Consider the following 7714-nt stretch of genomic DNA (forward strand, 5'->3'; position numbering starts at 1 on the left):
ACACGTCACGGCGCAGTCGTTGGTCATCGGCGTCGCGTTTACGCACAGTGCAGCACTGGGGGGCGTGAACAAAAGAGTTTGGAACAAAATAGGGATCAGTTTTGCTGCGAACACTTTTGTTCTGTTCGATTTTCTTCCAAACGCTTGTTTCCTTTTTGTTCCGGAGCGCGTGAGAGTCAGTTTCCCGGCCCGATCTCTTGGCATTTACAGCGCTACGACGGTCATTTGGTTATGGGCTATTTTCTTTTATTTCCAGGGAGCGCGTGCCGTGGGCGTTCGGTGCTACAAAATACCCTAAGTTTAGAGCGAGTTACTAACGCTTGGTGGCGCCTCTGCAGCGCAGGCAGCAGGTGCGCTGCTTTTGCAACATCGACGACGGACGACCAACATCGCCGACTACAACATCAACAACGACAACCACTACTACAACATCAACAAAAACATCAACAACTACAACATGAAGAACGGACGTCATCTCCAGCGGTGGGAGGAGCCAGCTGTAAAAGTTACAAGTGACCAGTAGATATGCTACTCGAAACGCTACGTACAAGTTAGACCCCACTCCGCTGTTGCGGACGTTTCGGCACGAATCGACGGCTGCCGCTGAGATATTTTCACCCGAAAACCTTGCCAGGTTTTCAGCCTCTGTCAGCCCCGCTGCTGTGTCTTAAGCTATTGGCGACGTGCGCGACCGAAAGCGTCGCTGTGGTCGGCCTTCCACGATTGGCCGAACGCTGACTATGACGTCGGAAAGGGGATTTATCATTGACGGAAATAAGAGGAATGAAAGAACTTTAATCTTGACGCTGTTGGCAGTGTTCCTTTGAAAGCGCAATGATTTCAAGCTTCCACCATGCTAATAACAAACACCATCGAACTTGTTGTTTGCAAGGTAATGACGTCACAAAGGGGAACTATAGGAGGGCGCCACGAAAACATCTCGCCGCTAATACAAGCAAAAGTATATTCTTGTCGTTGTAATTGCGCACAAAAATAAAAAAGAAGAAGCCCACCCAGCTAGTGGACCTCACACGGGTGTTTGTACTAACGAAGAACAGCGTACAATGCCTTCAATGGGTCGCCAGGATGCTGACCTTCACAGGCGTGTAAAACGGGCCTTGCTAAACACCCCTTTTTCACGCTGCGCTCATTGTTACCTTCAGACACCAGGAAAGTTAACGCTCGCTAACTCCGGTCAGGAGCGAAGAACCGTTTTCCTCAAAAGAACACTCGGACGACCCGTGCTTTTCTGATAATCGTGCGTGCTCAGTACTGGCAATTACTTAGTTCGCCTCCCGGTAATCACGCACAGATATGGCACCTTCTTTCGAGTTACCAACAAAAACAAAGTATAAAATGTTTAAAAAAAGTGGTCCGGATTTCTAGAGGTTAACCGGCGGACAAAACGGCGGTGGTGGCACGAACGGAAGCTCGACCGAGGAGATGTTTGCAAACTGTTAACGAACCCCCAAATTAGAGGATCCCAGTAGCCGCCCCGGCTCTCAGTCCCCTTCCGAAATTGCTCATGTTATGTGTGCGCACCTGTATACCCCTTGTACGAGAATGACAACGCGGGCGGCCGTGCCCAAAACCGTTGTCTGCAACCCTTCGCTCCGTGCTCAAGTTCCTTTGGGGGCAAAATGAAGGGCGCTCTAAAAACAAGGAGTGCATTCCCGTTCTTAAAAGCGCGGCAGGAGGGGGTCCGCTCCTGACCTCTCAATTTTGCCAGGTCGTTTGTCTCTTAAAGCCCCCTCCTCTCAGAAGAAGGCGAGTCTACCGCGCAGCAGTTGCAAGCCTGCACAAGTAGAAGGGCGGGAAATGGGGGGGGGGGGGGGGGGGAGATGAACTTCTACGCTGGATCGGGGACGCTTTCGATTACCAACGTCCAACAGGCACGCGGTTCGACACCGCTGTGGCTAAAAGTCTTGTTTTCATTACCCTAAAAAGAAGCCTGAAAGAAAACAAAAACAAGTTAGTGGTGAATTCTACCGTATTTTTGTCGTCCCGTGGATTTGAATATCATGAGCATTTGACCCGGACGTATCAATAGACGCGAGAAAAACCGAAAAACCAACCGCTGGGTGTCACCGAGATGTTACAACTGCCTCGCGCGTGCCGCGTGAGAGGGACGTTTTTGACTGTTTGGGAAACGTTCAGATCTCCGTAGAATACGTCACGATTTTCACCTCCCACCGAACAGGACGGGAAGAAGGGGCTTCAACGCTCTCTTGAAAGCGCTGTTTTGGCTACTTCGCACAACAATCTGAAATATAATAGCGATGTCCGTGATCCTGGAGGCGAAATAAAGACGATTTAAGTGTCGTTTTAAATTTTATATTCTACAAATAGCGACAGTGGGCAATCAGGACGAATCACATTTTGCGGCACTTCATTTTCAGGTCACACGGTATCGCCAATTATGATTATAATGCAATTAAATGCGAAGGTGCGAGCGAGCTGGACAAGAATAACGAAAATAATCCCCGGAGAAGGGGAACAAGGGGGACAAAGGACAAACACATATATCCAAACACAGCTAGGTGACTAGTGCGCGACCGAAAAAATCCGCCTGTCTCGGGTTCGATACTCGGACCAGGCGGATTTTTTGGCAGTTGGTAGGTCCTCCAACTGAGCTAACCGGGGGTTAGACGTCAGTAGAGCAAACGGGTTTAATCTGCAACCCTTCGTTTTCGGTCGCGCACCAGTCCCCTACGTGTGCTCGGAGCTTTGTGTTCGTCCTTTGTCCCCCTTCTTCCCCATCTACAGAGATTACCGCCAAATTCAGAAACATCACTCAAACTACACTCAAACCGAAGGGCCCCTCCACCCCCTGGAGAAAGGCGCGAGGGCCGGCGCTGGCCAATCGCGACGGCGGATCCGTCCTCGCAATTGGCCATCGCTGGCCCTCGCGCCTTCCTCGAGGAAGTGGAGGGGCCCTTCAGTTTGAGTGTAGTTTGAGTGAGGTTTCTGAATTCGGCGGTTAGTTTCGTCATTCTTGTCCAGCTCGCTTGCACATCTGCATTTAATTGTGTAGGAGTGTAGGCTCGGTAGATCACACTCGACATATTTCATTTACAATATTTACACTGTACTTTAGACTAGTTCATCGAAGGCCCATTCGCCGAATCCCAGAGTCCGTGCAGCTCGTGGTCCAGGCACCCCGTGTCCTTTTGCTCGTGCCTGTCCCTTGAGGTTTGGCGCCGTTCAAGCGCTAGATCGCTGCCGCTAGCTGCCGCTACAATTGCATCATAATCATGACCTGAAATTGCAAGCTTCACCCTTGTTGGTGTTATGCTTGGGCCAACGTTATTAGATTAGCTCAGTTAAGGTGTATCCACACGACGGACCGGTCCGCGGACCAATTGATCACGTGATGCCCGGCCCGCGGGCCGCCCGGCTGCAATGAGCATCCACACGGCGGACCAAAAGAGCAGACGACAGAGTGAACGGGCCGGTCTAACCCTCGACCTCACAGCTCTGCCAAACGCATGCAACGAGCTGCTTTGAGGCTATTTGTAAAGAGCCAAGATGGAGGTTGAACGAAAGAGACTTTTGGCCGCGGTGGCCCTGGCGTTGACTATTGAGGACGAGGAGGACTTAAGTGATCCGAAAAGGGCATGCATCTTTTGTCCCACAGAGCGGGGAATCGCTCCACGAGCGCGATGAAGTAAAAAGTTGCATCGTCGCACCATGCCGCCATCGTCGCACAACAAAAGGTTCGTCTTCTTCGTCTTCAACAGTTGGCGCCAAAAAGAACACGACTTTGGATTTGGATTCCAATCTAAACAACAAAAGTCAGCTTGTTGCCAGACTTAGCACTTCAATTATACTAAAAACGCCGCGGTCCGCCGCCAAGGTCCGGGCGAGAAAAGCGCTTGGCATTTCTCACAAGCGCGAGCCGCGGACCGCCGGCGGACCTCGAAAAGCGGTGACGTAAGATCACGTGATGCGCGGCCCGCGGACCAAAACAGCAATTTGGTCCGTCGTGTGGATACACCTTTACGGAACTGCTCATAGGCGCTGCATACACGAACAGTACCCCCCCCCCCCCCCCCCCCTCACTCACCACGACTCGCCAAGCGTCGCTCGACGCGCCGCCAGACGGCTGCTTTGGTAACTGAATCAGGATACGTACGTTTCAACGTTATCGAAACGTAAAAACCGTAAAAACCAACGGGAAAAAACTTTTTGTAGTAACTTTTATTGGAGTTTAGTACAAAAGGGGGGCGCGTGATGTTTTCTAAAATCTTTAGTTTGCAAGGTTTTGCAGTACAATTAATATTGTTTTCATACAACCATGCCTCAGCGGAGATTTCAGGTAGCGCGTCCCGACCTAGGCTCATCTTAACTTCGGGGTCGAATTCGCGGTGCGCCCGCTGGGGACGCGGGGGTGGCATCCCCTCTCCACTTTATCTGTTTCGGCTCCGAAATGGCCGATTGAAGCCAAAATAGACGTTACGTGCACTTCCTTGAGTGACCGCTGCAGGATAAATGGCGGCGTTGTGATCGCCATTTGGTACTTCAGTCAGCCGGGCTTTTCGGAACGCATAGTTATAAAACGAAATTATAGATGGCGCTTCGATCGACGCTTGGCGGATTGGGGTGAGTGAAGGGGGGGGAGCCCCCATCCGCGGGAGCTCCACAACTGAGGTAATCTAATAACGTTGGCTTGGGCCACACGCGGGCAACTCGAATGCCATTTACAACGAATGACATTTGAATGATCGGCCAATCAGCGCGCGACACTCCGAGCGTGGGGCGTTCCACACGCGACAGATCGCGATCCGATTCGTTGATCACATGAATGTCATTCTTTGTAAATGGCATTCGAGTTGCCCGCGTGTGGCCCAAGCATTAGACTGGTGGCAGCTGATGAAACCCGTTTGCTCTACTGACGTCTAAGCCCTGGTTAGCTCAGTCGGTAGAGCACTCCACTGGAAATGGAGAGGTCCCGGGTTCGATACCCGGACCAGGCGGATTTTTTCGGTCGCGCACCAGTCACCTGGCTGTGTTTGGAGATGTGTTTGTCCTTTGTCCCTCTTGTTCCCCTTCTCCGGGGATTAGTTTCGTCGTTCGTCGTCGCCAATTATGTTGCAGTCTTTCTTACTACTTGTGACACGCCGAAACAGACTTCGAACTTTAGCACAATGTTTCGATATATTCTTTGTTTTCCATCGGGCAGTTGGGGAATGAAGCTTCACGTCAAATAAAATTGTGATCTTTACGTCGATTGACGGCTTTGTAGAAGGGATTACTTCGTAGCTAGCCTCCATGGTTGTCAGTCATTCAATCGAACAATCTCTCTTTATTCATATTCAATAAACAATAATAACGCTGCAGTGTTTCTGATTTTCATATATGGCATGCAAAAAAATAAACTAATATATTTGCCCTTGAAAAACCTCGAGACTTCAGAAAACAGAAAAAAAAGACCCCACAAAGTCTCAGACTCAAGATTTTTCTCAATTAAAGTATTACCACCTCGCCTCTTGTTTCACTATTATATCAATTGTTATATGTCTGCTGTTTTCATGTCCACATCTGCTACGGCCATCATGTGTGTGCCGCGGAGTCGTTTAACGAAATAACTAGAGGCACGAGGGGCGCCTTTTTTTAGTAAGTTTAAGTTGGCTGGGCCCATGGTTTGAGGCACTGAAAACGACATCTCGACGATGTAAGATTGCGAGGGAAAGTTCCATACTTGAGGTGTTTCTTCTTGGTCTCACACTGAATTCTTCTGGAAAACCAGAAGTCTCTCGTTTATTTTTACCACGTGAATAAAACCTGACAACACTTTAGTTTCAACCAAATAAGATTATTCGGATAAACAAAAAGCACAATGAAGTGTATGCAATCTACTTAGATAAGGTTTTCAACAACCACGCAACTTGCTGACTGTACGCATCGTACAAATTACGGGAGCTTAATCTTATTCGCAGAAGCCTCGAGTCAATTATTCGAGTCAATATTACGCCAGTAAAACCATGGAGAGTTCTCGAAACACACATGAATGACCTTCTCCCCAACGTAAGAGCACCCAGACTTGGCACCTTACAATCGCTTGAAAAAGCCAAAACTCCGCAAGGTTGCAGAAATATTTTACAGTTACATATACGAAAAATCTAAAACACACGTCTGAGACAAGTTAGCCAAAAACCTTACGTACGTCATTATATGCAAAAATTGGTACGCACTTTCTACTTTTAATTTTAAATTTTTTATTTCAAGAAACATTTTACAGTGCTCCTTGCGCTAGGGGACTAAGGTTTGTTGGGAAAACGCTAGCTGCCACCCTACACTTTCATGAGTATTTTTTTAAGTTGTTTTTACCAGCGTTAACTACGTTCTTGCTTTTCTGTCTAGTCTATTAGAAAAAGAAACAACACGCCGCAGGAAACAAAAAAACAACATAACTGAGAACATGGAGTAAACATCTGTTCTCTATTCCGAATGTTTGTGCAGATTATTCCCTTGTGTAGCTCGTCGTCTACTGAAAGTAGTAGGGAACGATTTCCGAATGTTCCAGCGAATTTCTGCACCCAATTTTCGTCCGAATTAATTCTCGAGTGCTCTGAGCAGCCTAAACACTCGACGACTTTATTATAGCGAAGGCGACTGTTGCTTCCCGCCTCACGACACCCTCCTGTGGAGGTACACAGCTAATCATTAGCAGTTCGAGAAGCAAGGCGCGACAACCGGCACACTGCTCAGGCAAGAGGCGATATTTCAGGACCTCCAGCGGCGCCTCCCCCCAGTGTCGAACGGTCGGTCACACCCAGATAGAGCGCGGCCGTACGTGCTTCGAGGTGTGTCTCTTAATGAAGGAATCAAATTCTAATTATGTAATTAACGCTCTCGCCGCATTTATTAAAACGTAAAAACGCCATCGTGTCAAACCAAATAGCTAAAATGCGTACGCATAAAGGAAATTACTCGTTAGTTGTTTAGGCCGCAAGAGCTTAGTCTGCAAGAGCATGGGGACATTGTTACCCACTGTAATGAGAAATTTAGCCAGCGCAGTACGAGAGCTAGCCTGGGGTCTTGAACGTGCACCAGGTAGTAGTGATACATTACCGCACGCCGGGGCGATGATCATCCAGGTGGAAACAGGTAGGGGTGGGGATTGAACCCAGGATTCCTGGGTAGAGTGTACTGGAACTGGGAGGTGTGCCGACCGCATCGGCCTCTTCATGCGAGTTGGGTGCCGTGTGGCCCAATTTCGCCGCAGGGGCCTGGTAAGGCGCTGCCAGTCACAGTGGGGTCAGGAGGCCGGTCGGACAGCGTTCAGCGAGGCCGGCTTGGGGCCTCTTGGTCTATTTCTTCTTGTTTCGCGTTGCCTGTGAAGCGATGTAATATTGTGTGGCTGCTGGCTGGGACGAAGAGACCAGAGACTCACAACGATATGAAATATGGCGAAGGAAACGAAAGAGCGGTGTAGTTTTGTGCCAGTGTGCACCGTGGGATGCAAAGAGAACCACTCCTCGTTTCGGTCGCCCAGCGACGCCTCTTTGTTTTCAGAGTGGGATCCTATGACTCCAACTAAAAAAACAAGAAAAACTCATGAGAAAAAGAAACAAGTCCAAAAAAGAATGTGTGACCTGTGTGACATGTCAGAAAAAACACATTTTCTCCAAGTGGGATTGCTTTTCAATAAAGACAGCAGTTGAAGTTGCTCTATTCATTGTGCCTGTCTTGGTGTTGATTTTTATATGAT

At 48.9% G+C, this 7714-nt stretch overlaps 1 non-coding gene across 1 annotated transcript; it reads left to right on the plus strand.

Annotated features, from left to right (window-relative positions):
- Nucleotides 1–4902: 4902 nt before the first annotated feature.
- Trnas-gga lies at nucleotides 4903–4976 on the plus strand. Its single transcript has one exon. It is a non-coding gene; the product is annotated as a tRNA-Ser (tRNA).
- The last annotated feature ends 2738 nt before the right edge of the window (nucleotides 4977–7714 follow it).

Source organism: Ixodes scapularis, unplaced genomic scaffold, assembly GCF_016920785.2.
Source record: "Ixodes scapularis isolate PalLabHiFi unplaced genomic scaffold, ASM1692078v2 PGA_scaffold3__209_contigs__length_174095766, whole genome shotgun sequence".
NCBI classification, from domain to species: domain Eukaryota; kingdom Metazoa; phylum Arthropoda; class Arachnida; order Ixodida; family Ixodidae; genus Ixodes; species Ixodes scapularis.